The sequence below is a fragment of the Pinus tabuliformis genome, chromosome 3_2 (genome assembly GCF_031772625.1).
Source record: "Pinus tabuliformis cultivar Carrire ecotype Pingquan chromosome 3_2, CPIR1, whole genome shotgun sequence".
Classification (NCBI taxonomy): domain Eukaryota; kingdom Viridiplantae; phylum Streptophyta; class Pinopsida; order Pinales; family Pinaceae; genus Pinus; species Pinus tabuliformis.
This window is the reverse complement of record NC_142302.1, coordinates 240423476-240440173: the sequence shown is the minus strand read 5'-3', so window position 1 is coordinate 240440173 and position 16698 is coordinate 240423476.

Below are 16698 nucleotides of genomic sequence, written 5' to 3'. Positions count from 1 at the left end.
ATCCAACAAGTAAAGGGAAATTTTGTCACCAATGACAAAAGACTGAGATCTTATAGATCTGCTGCTACTAAACTACTACAGTCCTTCACTGAATTTCAAATTACCAAGATTCCCAGAATCCATAACTTGCATGCTCACAGTTTAGCCACATTTGCAAGTACCTGCAAGATACCTTTTGAGCCTCACCACTGTTTTACAGCTGAGGTAAAACACAGACCTTCTGTCCCAAACAATGTCAAGGACTGGAAAGTATTTGAAGATGATGCACAAATAAATAATTTCTTGACCTTACAACAAGAATTTGCAGGACTAAATATTGACACTGAGGGAGCAAGTCAATCACAAATACTTGATCAACAGAGCCATAAGCCATTATCAACTAAAACAGCTAACCAAATCCTACATCCAACAATTTTCAACAAAGACAACATACAAGAAATTCAACAAACCAGTTATGAAGAAATAGTTGCCACAGAGGCTGAGATCATAGAGCTGAAAGACAATTTTCTTCCAACAGGCCTAACTCCTTTAGAGGACATCTTTGACTCAAATGACATCCCTAGAAAACCAAAGATGCAGCCCCTTAATGCTGCCGTTGAGGAATGCAACATTGGAACCATTGAGAAACCCAAGATAATAAAATTGTCTGCATCCTTACCTCCTGATCAAAAGCCCAAATACATTGACCTTTTCAAAGAGTTTCAGGACGTATTTGCATGGGGCTATGAGGATCTAAAATCCTATGATACCAATGTTATCCAGCACACTATCCCTCTCAAGCCTAATCAAAAGCCATTCAAGCAGAAATTGAGAAGGATTAATCCCATGCTTCTCCCCTCAATTGAAAAAGAGCTACAAAAAATGTTTAAAGCTGGTATCATAGCACCAAACAGGTTTTCTGATTGGATTTCAAATTTGGTGCCCACAAGAAAGAAAACTGGTGAAATAAGGCTTTGTGTTGATCTTAGAAACTTGAATCAAGTGTCCCTCAAGGACAATTATCCCTTGCCCAAGATGGATCACATTCTACAAAGAGTGGTGGGTGCCTCAAGGATCTCACTACTTGATGGGTTCTCAGGCTTTAATCAAATCCTAGTACACCCTGATGATCAAGACAAAACTGCATTCATAACCCCATGGGGAACTTTCAAATATGTAAAAATGCCTTTTGGATTGAAAAATGCAGGGGCAACATTTCAAAGAGCAATGGATATTGCTTTTGCTAAGGAGATTCATGACTTTCTAGTCATTTACTTAGATGACCTCACACCTTTCTCAAAATCTGATCAAGAACATTTGAAACATCTAAGGCAGATCTTCTTAACATGCAGGAAATATGGAATTTCCTTGAATCCCAAGAAGTCCCTATTTGGTTTGCAAGAAGGTAAGCTATTGGGACATATCATTTCAAAGGATGGCATTAGAATTGACCCAGATAGGATACAAGCTATCTTACAAATGCCCCACCCAAGAAATATCAAAGAATTGCAAGCATTCTTGGGAAAAATCAACTTCTTGAGAAGGTTTATCCCAAACTTAGCAGAACTGATCAGATTACTGAATAACATGCTAAAGAAGGATTCAAAAGTGAAATGGACAGTTGAAGCAAATCAAGCCTTTGAAGGTATAAAATTGGCCCTTACCCAAACTCCAGTCCTAACAAATCCTCAATTTGACAGAGAATTTATCATTTTCTCTTTTGCCTCCCAGCATACTATTGCTGCTGTTTTGTTACAGAAAGATGACCAAGGAAATGAGAAGCCCATTGCTTTCTTTAGTAGAGCCCTCAGAGATGCACCTCTGAAATATCAGATCATGGAGAAACAAGCTTATGCTTTGATCAAGGCCATTAAAGACTTTAGGATTTACATCCTTTATTCCCATGTTATAGCTTATGTGCCAAGTCCTATTGTAAAAGACATACTCACTCAAGAAAACTTAGAGGGCAGAAGAGGAAAGTGGATTGCGAACATTTTGGAATTTGATATTGAGATAAAACCTACAAAACTAATAAAAGGGCAAGGTTTGGCCAAACTAATGACAGAAGCAAACTTCCAAGCCTTAGACATAAACCAGCTGGACTAGCCTTTGAACAATCCCCTTGGTACTCTGATATATGTTATGTGTTACAAAACCTGTGTGCTCCCCCAGGATTGTCCAGAACTAAATGTAGATTCTTAAAAATGAAAGCTTCAAGATTTTGTGTCATGGATGGCAATTTGCTTTGGAAAAACCATGAGGGTATACTGTTAAACTGCCTGATTGAAAATGAAGCTAATAATATCACCAAAGAATTTCATGCAGGTGACTGTGGTGGACACTTGTACTGGAAGTCCACCGTGGACAAAATACTGAGGGCTGGTTACTATTGGCCCACTGTTTTCTCTGATGTTAAAAAGTTTACCACATCATGTCATAAATGTCAAGTGTTTGAGGGAAAAAGAAAGTTACTACCACTTCCCTTGAAGCCTATTGCAACAGAGAGACCTTTTCAACAATGGGGCTTGGATTTCATTGGGGAAATTCATCCCTCATCCTCAAGCCAACACAGATGGATTCTAAAAGCTACAGACTACTTCACTAAATGGATTGAAGCTGTTCCATGCAGACAAGCAAATGATTCAACAATCATTCAGTTTTTGGAGAATAACATATTGGCTAGATTTGGTTGTCCTGACAAAATAATAACAGACAATGCTGCTGCTTTCAGATCTAAGAAGATGGTGAATTTCTGCCACAAATTTCACATTACCTTGGGCCATTCTACTGCATACTATCCCCAAGGAAATGGCCTTGCTGAATCATCAAATAAAATTCTGGTAAACATCATAAAGAAAGTGTTAGAAGAAAATAAAAAGAATTGGCATAAGAAACTTGTGAATGCCTTATGGGCAGATAGACTAACAACCAAGAGATCAATTGGGGTCAGCCCATATGAGTTAGTCTATGGATTAGAAGCTAAATTCCCTTCATCACTAGGGGTTCCTATTATGAAACTTCTTCAAGAAATTCAAGCTGAACCAAATGACATGCAAAGAAGGATCAATCAAATAATTTGTTTGCAGCAAACTAGAGATCAAGTTTACAGCAGGGTTCAAGTTTTACAAGAAAAATTAAAGAAAGCTTTTGACAGAAGGACTAAGGCAGAAGATTTCAATATTGGAGACAAAGTCCTCAAGTGGGATTCAAGAAGAGAGGATAAGGGAAAACATGGAAAATTTGACTCCCTTTGGAGAGGGCCTTTTGTCATACAAGCAATACAGGGAAATAACACTTACTTTTTGGAAAATTTGGATGGCACTGACTTAGGTGAAGGTCCTGTGAATGGCAGGATGCTGAAGCACTATTTTGACTACCATCCATGAGTGCAGCCTAATTTTCCTTTGTACATAATCAGCTGTATATATTTTCTTTCAGCAGATAAATAGTTCAGTTTGAGAAGTCACTATAAATAAACAGAAAGGGGGCTTTACATGCCAGAAAGTCCACAGAGGTAATAGCTTCTAGTTTTGAAATACAAAGAGAGAATTTTCAAATTTTCGCAAGAATAGATCAAGCGCCAAGGCATTCTGACCTATTGTTCTTGGTCTTTCAAGAAGAAAAACCATCCCCAAGTGGAGCCACTGTTAGCTACCTATACCAATAGGTTTCATATTTCATGATTGGCAAAGAAAGGTCCAAATATGCTCTGCTTTGGTGATGCAAAGATCCCATATTTCCAAGAGAAAACAATGTGTGTACATAGCTTGAGGTTGACTAAATTTTGATGGGTGGTCCAACAGCCTAATCTGGATCATACCATATTTCAATTTTCTGTTGTAAAATAGAGAAAGAAGTCTTTCCAAACTGTTTAACCTTGGCAGACAAGTAGCTTAGGTAGAGAAGTAAGGTTCCCAACTGCTTAATCTGGGACCTTGGAAGCAATAAGGGTAGTTCTAGATAGAAAATCAAAAGAAAAAGCCAAAGAAAAGAAAAGGAACATAAGGCTCTGCAAGTCTAAGTGCACCCTCCAGGAAGTAACAAAAAATGCTAGGAAATAGATGGGTAAGTAAATGGGGTTGCAGAAATCTCATTCCTTTCAAGTGAGTGTTTGATAACATGTTTGCAAAGGAATATCAGTGGATTGAGAAGGTTCTCTTCTCCATCATGTTGCAGCAAAACAAAGGAGCATGTCTAACTTCCCATTTTCCCCTTTCACATTCATTTACTAACATCCCTTCATCAGTACAGATTCATGGAAGAATTTAAGGTTTTATGTTGGTTCTTGCTCCTGTAAAAGCCACATTTCTTGTCTAAAAATTCTTTTCATTTTGATCTACTCCCTAATCTAAGTTGTTTTCATATAAACTTAGTGATATCACTCCTCATTCACTTTTCTCACTCATATTAACCCCTAACTTCTTATTATCTAAATCCCTTATGATTCCCTTCCCCCTACTACTATAACACCATGGTGTATAAATCCCTAGCATTGTATAAATATTCTCCCTTTTAGCACTATAGCTAAATAAGTTTGTTGAGGGAGACATTGGTCCACCAGGGACCAGGGTCAACCCTGTCATGGGATTGCTCTAGCCTCTGGTTGGAGTAATAACCTCCCCCTAAGCCCTCACCTCCCCTCTGTTCAGAAATTCCACAAAGAAGCCCCTTACCTCTGCTAAAACCCACTAAAAACCCTTTTTCCTATAGAAAAAACCCAAAAAACCCATCAAAACCCTTAAATCCTAAGTTCCGCGCATATATATTAAATTGAATATTTTAATGCGGGCGGGACCCAACCCAGAAGCTGCGCGACCGACGGCAGTACCCGCCAGCCGTCCGATCTCCGCCACCCCGATCTAACGGTGGGCGGTCGATTTCGCTCCCCGACCTGCCTCCCTTTAACGTCCGGGGAAGGGCGGTATTGGGGGCCGTACCCGGGACGCGTGGCAAGCGCGGGGGTTGTTCGGAGCCCCCCTCCCCGATACTGCCTATCGCCAAAAGCGGTGCGGGGAGACCGCTTACCGCCTCCCCGTTACCACCCTTCCTACGTCACAGCCCACGACACTCTACTGGCGCATTACCCCGTCCGCCCTGCGCCCCGTGGCCCTCCTCGTGGCCTGCCACCGCATCCGCCTGCCACCGCATCCGCTTGCCACCGGGTCTGCCACTCTGGCTGCCAGCTCAGCATCCATGTCACCTTTGTACCCGGGCCCGCCGTGACGTCATGCTGACGTCATTGGCGAAAAAGCGCCAATGACCCTTTTTTTCAGAATTTATCATTATAAACGCCCAAATTAGCCGTTTGCGGTCATTTTCACGCGAAAACAACGCAGCCGTTGTCAACTAGTTTGCCGCGAAATTGCCTCCAGCCCTCAAATTCGAAGCTGCGACCACTATAACTCGGAAATCCAGCTGCAGTGAGCTCCCCTGTTCGGCCCGAAGGCATTCCAGCTCATTTTTTAGGTATTTCACCGCAAGTTCCCTGTTTTCCCACTGAGCATACCAATTTCTATGTGAATTTTCCATAAGAAACATTCAATTGCCAAATTGCACACTGTTTTTCACCAAATTTACCATCAAATCCACCTGCATTATCCTTTGCCCCGGCAATTCGCTATTAAAACGTTAATTCACGGTCGAAGGTTACCAGTTCGGCCTCGAACTTGCCCGGCATTGTTCCCTTTTGCCGGGTGTAGACCAGCTGCAGCTTCTTACCAAAGTAAAACTCACATACCCTCTGCAATTTGCCCCTAGCAATTCACAATCCCTGTGAATTTACCAAAAACTGCAGAAACAAGCCTGCCAAGCCTGCCTTTTCAACTGTGAGGAGAATTTCAAGCATTGTCTGCAATAAGCCTGTCACTCAAATCTTTGAGCAACCTTGCAAACCATTGTAATCACCTCTGTTAAATTCAAACTGCACAATGGCTGCTCCTGCACCATCAGCCCTCAGTGTTGCTCCATTAAATCCACCAAATAAAGACCTGGAGTCCTTGCCTCTTGCTGACAAGGACTACCTCATTGAAGACTTTGTGGGTAACAGGGACTTCTTGCAGACCTTCAGGCAGTTAAGAGATGACTATCTGAATGGCAAGGACACATATGGGATATGGGAATCAAATCTGCCATACTACTGTCTCCCCTCTGTCAATGTTTTTCCGGAGATTATTCGCCTATGTTCTGAGAACTATGATGTGCAGCAAAGAGCTATTAAGTCTCCATCTGGGAGCATCCTCTTTCACATCAATCCTGAAACCATCAATAAGATGCTCCACTTTGATCAAACAGAGCTGCTGTTCCCATTTTCCATGAATTATCTGCTAGACAATGGTGCCAAGATGACCAGTGAAGAGATCCAAAGAATCACCAAGACATTTATGAGGCCTGAGTGCCAGCCCACAGGGCCACCTCCCTACCTGGATGTCTTTTTCACTGATGTAGGCAGGCTTTTGCTGGACATGATTGCCTATGTGTTGGGGTACAGAACCAGTGAGCATGTGGATGCAACAATGCTGGTATTGTTAGCTGCTTACAGCCCAGGCCAGCCCCCTGCCCGCAAGTACAACTTTGCTAAGTTCATAGCTAACAAGATTCATGATCAGTTGAGCAAAGTGGACAGACAGGGTGTCTTCAAGTACTCGGCCTATATTTACCACCTTTTCATATACTATCAGTCTGAGGTTTTTCCTTGCTACATCAAAAAGCTGGATTATAGAGGGGAAAGAAGATCTGTGATCTTTTGGACATCTGTCTATCACAAAGTCTCAAATTCACCCTATTCCTACTGTGAATTTATTGACCAATTTGTATACCCTGTCTCTTGCCTATTGATGAGGTCCCCTCCTCCCAGAATATCAACTCAGATACAGAAAGCTCTGCAGCTTTCCAAGAAGTACAAAATAGGTGATTGGTACCTATATGAGGATCATACAGTCATCAAAGTCTATGGCTGTGAGCTCTGTCCATACAGGCTCCCAAAATATGTGCCTATGGGGATATTTGCCTTGGAATATTATAGACAGTTAATTCAAACAGACCTCACTCACTTTCACAGCTCCAAAAAGAAAGCCCATCTCAAGTTCAAGCACCACTTGGGCCCCTTCATCATGAATAAAAAAGAAGGATGGGAAGATGCTGACCTAATCCTCAAAGATAAATACAAGCTATCATATAGTTTTCGGTGGGTCCCTTAAGACCCTGAAGGCTCCATCACTGCTAGGAGAGTCAAGTACAGGCTACTAGGCTATAAGCATTGCAAATATCCACACATTATAAAATATGCCAACCAGCAAGAATGGCAACAGGATACCTTAGTTGAAAAATTAACTGAGGAAGAAGTAATGCAAAATAATGTCAGGGAATTGGAAAAGATGCTTGACTTAGATTCTGTGCAGCAGGTACCCTTCAAACGACCGCACTTAGCAGGAGAAGGGACCTCAGCCTCAACAGCTGCACCAACTACACGGATACCCTCTACAACAGCACCAGGCACGGACAAAGGCAAAGGGATAATGGGTGCAAAAGAAGAAACAGTGAAAGAAAAGCCTGCCCCTTCAAATGAGCAGCAGCAAGAGCCCCAACAAGCGCAGCAAACAGAATAGCAACAAGAGCAGACTGCCCCTCCACAAACGGAGCTACCGGCAGCTCCAACAATGCAAACTCCACCTCCACAAACTGAGCCATTGACCACTCCAATTTTGCAGACCCCAGCACATGAGGAGAGGGGTACGAAAAGAGCCAGAGAAGAGTCCACTCCTGCTAGTGGATCCTCCCAGCAACCCCAGACCAAGAGGCCAAGAGCTGATTCCCCGGAGGTAGAAGACATCACTGAAGAATTCCTTGACAGTTCAAGGAAAAACAGGGGGGGCAGCCAGCACACAGGGACAAGCTCCTTTCCGCAGGAGCAAGGATTGCAACTTGGTTTGGAGGTGTCTTCCTCCTCTCAGCAGAGCAAGAAGCCTAAAAGCACTAAGGCTTCTTTCAAGCAAATAAAGGCACAGAATGACTTGCTAAGGGTAGAGGCGCACAAACAATTTCTAGATGCAACACCAGCCTAGCAAGAAAGGCTAATGTCTGTATATGACATTAAAGAGGAAAAAATCATCCTCAGTCACTTTAAGCCTACAATACCGCAGCCTAAGTCAGCTGCAGATTTTGTGAAGACAAGGGTGGAGGTCATGGCCAAAGACATCCATCCCATGGACCAAATTGAACTCCACAAGCAAGCTGGAGAGATGGTTTATGCAACCTTGGTGGAGAGGGCAACCATGGCCCATGAGCTAAAGGAGTCCCTGAAAAATACCAACACACAGTTGGATTTTGAGAGAATGTCCTCCCTGGCCAAAGACAATAGAATAAAATCACTTGAGGACATCATTATTGATCTAGGACATGATCCTAGTGATCCAAAGGGTGTAAAGGCCCTTCTGAAGAAGAAATAAGATGACCTAAATGCATTAAAGAAGAGGTTGAAGCTGCTGCCCACAGAGCACCCTCAAACAGCAGAGCTTCAAAAGGAAAAGCAAGCCGATGAGCAACTGGACCTCATAATGCGGCTAAACCAGAAGGTCCTCGACTTGGAGAAAGAGCTTGAGGTAGTATTACAAGACAAACAGGGGGAATCCACATTCCAAGCTCCTCCAACTACTTCAACAACAGCAACAACTACAGGGGCGGCAGTGGCCCCCACAACAGAAGCAGCAGGAACAACAACAACTCTAGATGCCAGCACAAGTGTAGAAGAATTGACTAAAGCCATCAAAGAAATGGAGCTCCAAGCAAATGAAATAAGAAAGGCCAAGGAAAAATTGGCAGAACTAGATGCCAAGTATGATAAATCAAAGGTGACTGTGGCAGAGCAAAGCAGAGAAATAAAGGCCCTAAAAGAAAAGATAAAGGCCTTAGAGAAGGAGCTAAATCTAGAGACTGCCATGGACGACATAAAAAGGATTCTATGGGCCAAAATTGGCCAATCCATCAGTCAACAATGGAGGTCAATCAAAACAATACATGAGCAGATGGACTTAATGGGCCAAGCACAAGCAGAAATCCATAAGGCCAAAACATTACTGGGAGACAGACCTGAACAGGCCAATAGAATGATAGACTTCCTGAACAGGCAAGAAAAGGAGGAACTGGCAGCCATAGGCATTGCCAACAGAACAGAGGCTGTCCTCACTGCCAAGAAGGTACTAACTCTCAGGAATTATGTACAAATAGTGGAGAGGAAGTGCTATGAGATACAGGGTGATGTGGAGGAATATAAACTCAAGATGGCAGTGCTGCAAGCAAAGGGCCTGCCCAGCCTCCTAAGCGGTGCAGGAAGATTGATCTCCCGAGATCAATTTGCCAACAGAATGGCAACTTTCATTGAAAATCATATCACTACATCTGGCAGTACATCTGAGCAAACAAGGCCTCCTACAGGACAAAGCTTATATGATAAACTTGAAGGCCTGTTCTTCATTGAAAATGAGGTAAATCATCTTTTTGAAACTCCTCCTAACTTTTATAGATATACAGAGGCCGATGAGACTTTGATAAAAATTCGGAGACATCAAATGCCTAAGGAGGATTGGTGGCAAGCAATGCTTCAAATTTTGCCACGGTAGCCTCAGTTGCTCGGTCACTGCCCTCTCCAGCTCACTAGAAGACAAACAACAGAAAAAGGTTAGCGTTTAAGGCAGCTGAAAAGTGACTCAGCACATGGACAACGACAGCTAGCCCGAACGATAAAAATTATGCAAGTTTTGGACAGCGCATCCTCAGCCGACTCCAACAGCCGTAAAGTCAATATCTTCTGACCATTTTTGACAGCTAAGGCACTAAAGAGTTATTGCAACATTCACTCCCTCAGCTACTACGCTCGAGGAGTTGGCATGACATCAATGAAACATTTACTCTTCATCCAGATATTTTCTTATGTAAATTTTGTATATATACCTCCCCTAATAACGTATGAAGGGTTGGTAATTTTCACTCTGAGGCAAATGTACTGTGCACTTTCAGAATTGTCTAAATACAAAGAGCTGGATCAACTCAGTGATTTCCTGGAACTTTGATGTCTCGCTGATGACTTGAGTGCTGTTGCAGAATTTCTTGTGCTGTCTGATGGAATAATAGGTTTTCTTAATCTCTGTTTTGTCGTCTTATGTTATTTCATATTCATGTTTTCATCAAATCTAGCAATAGAGAAAAGGGATAGTACAGGACATGTTTCATCACACCATGTGTTCAATCTTTTATTGCTGTAATTGTTTTTCTTCAGAATTAACTATGGACATGAATTCTTAAATGCTCAAGTTTTATTTAATTCTATAATGTGAATGTTGTCTAGAAATTCTTCACTGCTTCTAAATAACATTCTCACTTCTTTATCATATCAGTTTATTGGAAGATCCTTAACTGCCTTTCATGAACTGAACACATCACACTTAATCACAATTTCAAAGCATTATTTCTCAGACAGTTATCCAGCTCTGCAGCTTCACTACTGTATCAACATAGCACACCAAACAACTAAAGGACCACTGACTCCATTGCCCAATGACATATAACATTCTAGTGAGAGCATACATATCTTGACTGAAACATTCTCCAACCAAATACAAAACAAATCTTGAACATCATAGCTAGCCTAAAACTTATACACAAACAGAGCTAAACCTTAAAGAGAGAGCCCTCTCTGATTACAGCCTGGCTAGAAGTTGTAATCCAAAGATTGGTTAGTGGTTACCCCAGCCGTATTCCCTTGGGATTCATAGGGAACAACCTGGGTGTTAACAGGGACATCTTCACCTCACCCACATGGGTACCTACAGACTGTCAAGTCAAGCACTCCATTGATCTAACCCCGAGTGCGTCACTACCCAATAGACCAATCTATTGACACTCTATTCTAGAGAATGATGAAATCAAGAGGAAAATTCAAGAGTTGTTGCAAAAAGGGCACATCAGGCTAATTTCATCACCCTATGGGAGCCCGATTGTGTTGGTATAGAAGAAGGACGAGACTTGGAGACTTTTTATTGACTATCAAGCGCTGAGCAAGATCACTATCTAGAATAGGTGTCCAATCCCATGGATTGATGAGCTTCTGGACCATCTCAAGGGGGCCAAATATTTCGCCAAGATTGAATTAAAGTCTGGTTATCACCAGTTACCTATCGAACCCTCTGATGTGTGGAAGACTGCCTTCAAATCCATGGAGGGCCTTTTCAAATGATTGGTCATGCCTTTTGGTGATGAATGCCCCCGCAACCTTCATGAGGTTGATGGATGACATCTTGCGACCCTTCACCAAATCTTTCGTGGTGGTGTATTTGGATGACATTCTGATATTTAGCCAAAGTTGGGAAGAGCACCTCCACCATATTTGACAGATCCTCCAAACCCTGGAGCAACACAAGTTGTGTGTCAATTTGGAGAAATGCACTTTTGGTATGACCTAGGTTCAATAGGTCAGGTACATCATTGATGAGCGAGCTGTGCATGTGTACCCAACCAAGATATAAGTCATTCGGGATTGGTCATCCCCATCTACTCTAACAGAGCTCTGCATATTTCTGGGTCTTGCCAACTTCTATTGCAGGTTCGTGTTGGGGTTCTCTCATATCACTTGGCCTTTGAGTCAAGTCACCAAGGGAGGGGCAAAATAAATGTTCTTTTGGTGTGAATCCCATTAGAAGTCATTTTCCGAGTTGAATCATCACCTCTGCTCTACATCAGTGCTCACATTACCAGACCTACAACAACCATTTGAGATTGAGATATATGCCTCTAACTATGTTATTGGTACAGTTCTTACTCAGCAAGGGCTTCTAGTGAAATATCACAGTGAGACACTTTCAGACACAGTCTGAAAGTATCCCACCTATGAAAAAGAGATGTATTCCATTATGCAAGCCTTCTGACAATGGAAGCATTACATTATGGGGAAGGAAATGGTCATCCACACAGACCACCAACCCCTACAGTTCATACAGACACAAGGGTAGTTAAAGAACGAATGCCATCCGAAATGGTCCAATACCTGCAACAATTCCATTTGAACATTGATTAAAAGAATGGAAGCGCCAACAATGTTGTAGACTACCTCAGCCAACCAGAAATCATGGCGCTAACCATTGTGCTCGACTCTTATGGGAAAGAGATTGCGATGTGGCCACATATTTACAAGAGCGATCCAGAATTACGTAACACATACTAGACACTCCTCGAAGTCAAGCAAATTCCAAATTTTCACCTCGAGGATACACTGTTATGCCACCTGGGACACCTCTATGTTCCTTCAAGTGATCATGCCAATATGATTTGGGAGGCGCACTATAGTCTAGTCACTGGACATTTCGTGGTAGATAAAACAATGGCAGTGTTGCAAAAGTACTTTTATTGGCCAGACCTTCGACATGATGTTGGGAAGTACATCAGATCCTACATTACTTGCTCCATTACCAAACCTACCATCAAGAATCAGGGCATATATACTCCTCTAGCTACTCCTCGTCGACCTTAGGAATCCATCTCCATGGATTATATGTCGGGCCTTCATTCTATGAAGCCTCAGAGGCCTCACTCAATGAACCTCTGACATATCATCTATGTTCATCGAATATTAAACAATACCCTTAATTTGACTACATATTGGAAAATAACTCTAAAAATCACATTATTTAAACCCCTACCAATACGAACTCAATACACTTTCCCAATTTAAAAAACCCCTACTTTCACTAGATATTGTAGGTATCCATTTTTTCATTAACATTTTTAATACCCCTTGATATTTTTTCATTAACTTTGAACTCCATTTTTTATACCTACCAATATAAAAACCCTTTACCCCCTATATATATATGCCCCAATATACTATGTCATTTTTTCTTCAATATATATACCCTAAGATGAACCCACGTGATATGGTATTTTTACCCCAGTGAAGCCCATGTGTACTCATCATGGCAACAATTGCATTTTTGTGGTCGTCTATAGATTCTCTAAGATGGCCATTCTAGCAGCCTGCAAGAAGAGTATCATAACAGAAGCCACTGCTAAGATCTTCTTTGAACAAGTGTGGGTACACTTTGGGATCCCACAGTCCATTATCTTATATTAGGACAACAAATTCCCAAGTACATTTTGGTCAAGTCTTTGGTCGATGTTGGATACCAACCTCACTAAGTCCACAACTTTTCACCTCCAAACTCATGACCAAACAGAGGTCGTCAACAGGATGATCATACACATTCTGCACATGTACAACTCAAAGCATCCACGCACATGGGATGAAAGCCTCCCCTATGTCCAACATAGCTACAAAAAAGCTCTCCATAGCTCAACTGGCCACAACCCCTTTCAGGTGGGATTAGCATTCCAACCACTATGTCCCATTGATGCGGTCATACCATTTGTAGCTACTTATGTAGATTTGTCTCATGTCCAATCTGAAGTTGACAGGGCTAACAACTTCATTGAGTGAATTCATCACATTCACTAGTAGGTCCATGAAATACTGGACAGAGCCAATGCAAAGTAAAAGTAGTGACATGATCAACATCAGGTGCCACACAAGTTCTAGGTGGGCGACAAAGTTTGGATACATCTACAGAAGGAATGCCTCATTGGGCCCCACCACAAGCGTCACCCACTCTCATATGGGTCATACACCATCACCAAGGCTATAGGGGACAATGCCTTCAAGCTCAACATTCCATCGTTCCTTGGCCCACACCCAATATTCAATGTGGACCACCTTCGGTGATACTTTCCACCATTGTTGGACGACATTGTAGAACCACTCACACCAATGAAGCTAAAACCAGACTTCATGGAATAGGCCACAACTGATCAGACCATGGACACATAGATCAAGAACACTCGCCAATAGAGGATCCATCTATATCGAGTTGTCAAAGATGGCCAACTCTTTCACTAAGGCAAGTGGTTCACAAGGGACCAAGTTCAATAGCAATTTCCTCCCCTCATGGAGGGTCTGAATGAAATGGGGACCATTACTTCCTAAGGAGGGAGGACTGATCCAGGTGAATATTGGTGGCCACCTACCTATTCCACCTAGACTTCTAGCTCGTTCAATCATTTTCCTTTTTTATAGGAGCATTTACTATTTTTAGCAGTTTTTCGAGTCTTGAACTTTCAAAGCCATTTTGAACCCTTAAACAACATCTTTTTGAGGTTCACAATAGGTTTATAGTGATTGGCATGGTCCTGTGGCAAATGATGTAGTACTCGAAGAGATATTTACAATGAGGTATGGCATGCACCAAACAGAGATTATATGACCAAGTTACGATCCCGAGAAGTTGGCTACCCAACTATCCCCAACGGGGTCCACAAACTCTTGGTGTTCCATCTCTTGGGGTTAGGGTTTTGGTTGTTTATGTTTTTCCCTTTTTCTTGAATAATAAAAATACCATTGAGCCTCATCACAACATAGTTTATAAGCATGTAGCCACCACATCTCTTCTCAGAGATAAGCTACCATCACCTGAGCTAGTTTATTTCCATTTATGTATGTAAGCATATTTCAATTCTTTGATATTAATGAAATTAAGCTTTATTTCTACTGCATCTTTGTGTTTATGTGTATATATGTATTTTGTTGCATTCCTACATAAGTCTAGATCGAAGAAGGTGAGAAAGGTTAGGAGCAATTTAAGGAAATCAACAATGTATTTCATGATGATTTTATAAATTTCATTGTAGAGTGAATTAATCTAAAATTTACTTATGTCCTTAGCTTTATTCTCTTTAGGGACAAGGGTAAAGAAGGTAGAATTAAGAAATGGTAAAATTGTTGCAATTTTGTAAGAATATTCAACTAGTCTTGATCGATAATATGCTATCTTGCAGGGAAGAAGTAAAAAATAAATCCATCCAGCATAGGGCCTTTTCCTTTTAGAATATCCATAATTTATTTCTCCCTGTCAATGAAATTCCCTAAGGAGGGCATTATTATTCTCCAGAGTTATCAATCAAGGTATGTGTTGCATTATATTATGTATAGCTTCCCCACTATCTAGTTATTTTTATGAGAATAGATATCAATAATAGTTTACCCATTCATGCTCAATATCTTCATGGTTTGCTATTTTATTCCCTTGACCATCCTGCATAACAATTTTGGATCATAGTTCTATGAAAGAACTTAGCATTATTTTCACTCCCTTTCAATGATCTTGTATGGGTTTTTTGCTTCCATAATAGCTCTTCTGGTCCATTCCAAATCTCTATTTGAGTATGAAGCAGTACTTCATCCTCCTCTATGAGGATTTTAGTTCTCCCATCCAAGATTATCCTTTGTTGAACATGCTCCATTCTATCTTCTAACTCACATTGGGCCGTGAAAATATCACCAAACTCTTCCTCGTTCTAGTTTTTGAATCTCCATTTGAGATATTTTAATCATTTTTTAAATTTGAACATCAATGAGCCTATTCCAATTTTTTCCTCCCTCCACCAAGTTGCTATGTTGTCCTAAAAATATGGTTGATCAACCCAAAAAGCTTCAAACAAAAATGGATGATTTTTGGGGCTAGCTTGCATATTTATTTCTAGGAATATTGGCTAGTGATATGAACCTATGGTTGGCAGTATGTTTGCTTCACATCTCAGGCCTAACACCATAAGGAGTCTAAAAGGGAAAAAAAATTGATTCAACATAAAGGCTACCTAGTGGTTGCCACTGCACTTGTTGTTCCAGGTATGCTGACCATTACTGGTGTTCAAGTCAATTAAATTCAGATGTTGAATAGTTTCCTTGACGTGAGTTGAGTCTACATCTAACTAGTGCATCCCTCCTTGGTTTTTCACCAAATATTCAATCATGTTAAAATACACTTCCATTATCCAAAAATAATCATTGAGTATTGTGTGGATGCCTTGTAGAGAGTACAAAAAAATGATCTTTTATACAATAGAGTGCAACTTGTAGACATTAATTAGAAATCTTGTCCCATCTGAGCCAATCAATTGAAATTTCGCTGATAGTGTTCTTTGAGTTGAAAATAAGTTAGAAGGAAAATTTTCAAACATCTGCAAAGCAATGCTAGTCCTCCTATTGTTTATTGAGCATTGATAGCAATTGATTGACATCATTTCCAAATGGAAGAGTCTATATTATAGAGTAATGCACTAGAGCATTTAGTCTCCTTGATCATAAGAATACTCGGTTGTTCCTTAAGAATATCTTTTCAAAGAAGCTTGTGCTTTCTTTTCCTGTTCAAGCCTCTGATGTTCCAATAAATAATCTCCATTTGGAACTTAGGGGAATCGGCTGAAATTTATTCATCATTAGGGCGATTCTCCATAAATTTACCAACAATTTTCCTATCTCTTGAAAAAATTGCTTATTGCTTCTTCATCCCCTTTTCTTGTCCTCTTTAGAAACATTGGATATTTCTTTTTGGATATTTTTCTTAACTCCTAGGGATGAAGATGCAATATTTACATTTGGTCAATGGATCTTGCAATCCATGACTTTTAGAAGATTAATTTTCAAGACTTGCAATTGTTGATCCAGAATGGGTTAAGGATATTGCTTCTCCCAAGCTACTATTATTAATTGTAGATCTAGATCTAGAATCTCCATATCATCACCATATTTTGATTTTCCTTGATCGCTATCATTCAAGATAATTTCCCCATCACCATCCTCCCAATTATTAATGGCCTACTCATCCATTTTCGCCACTTAGACTA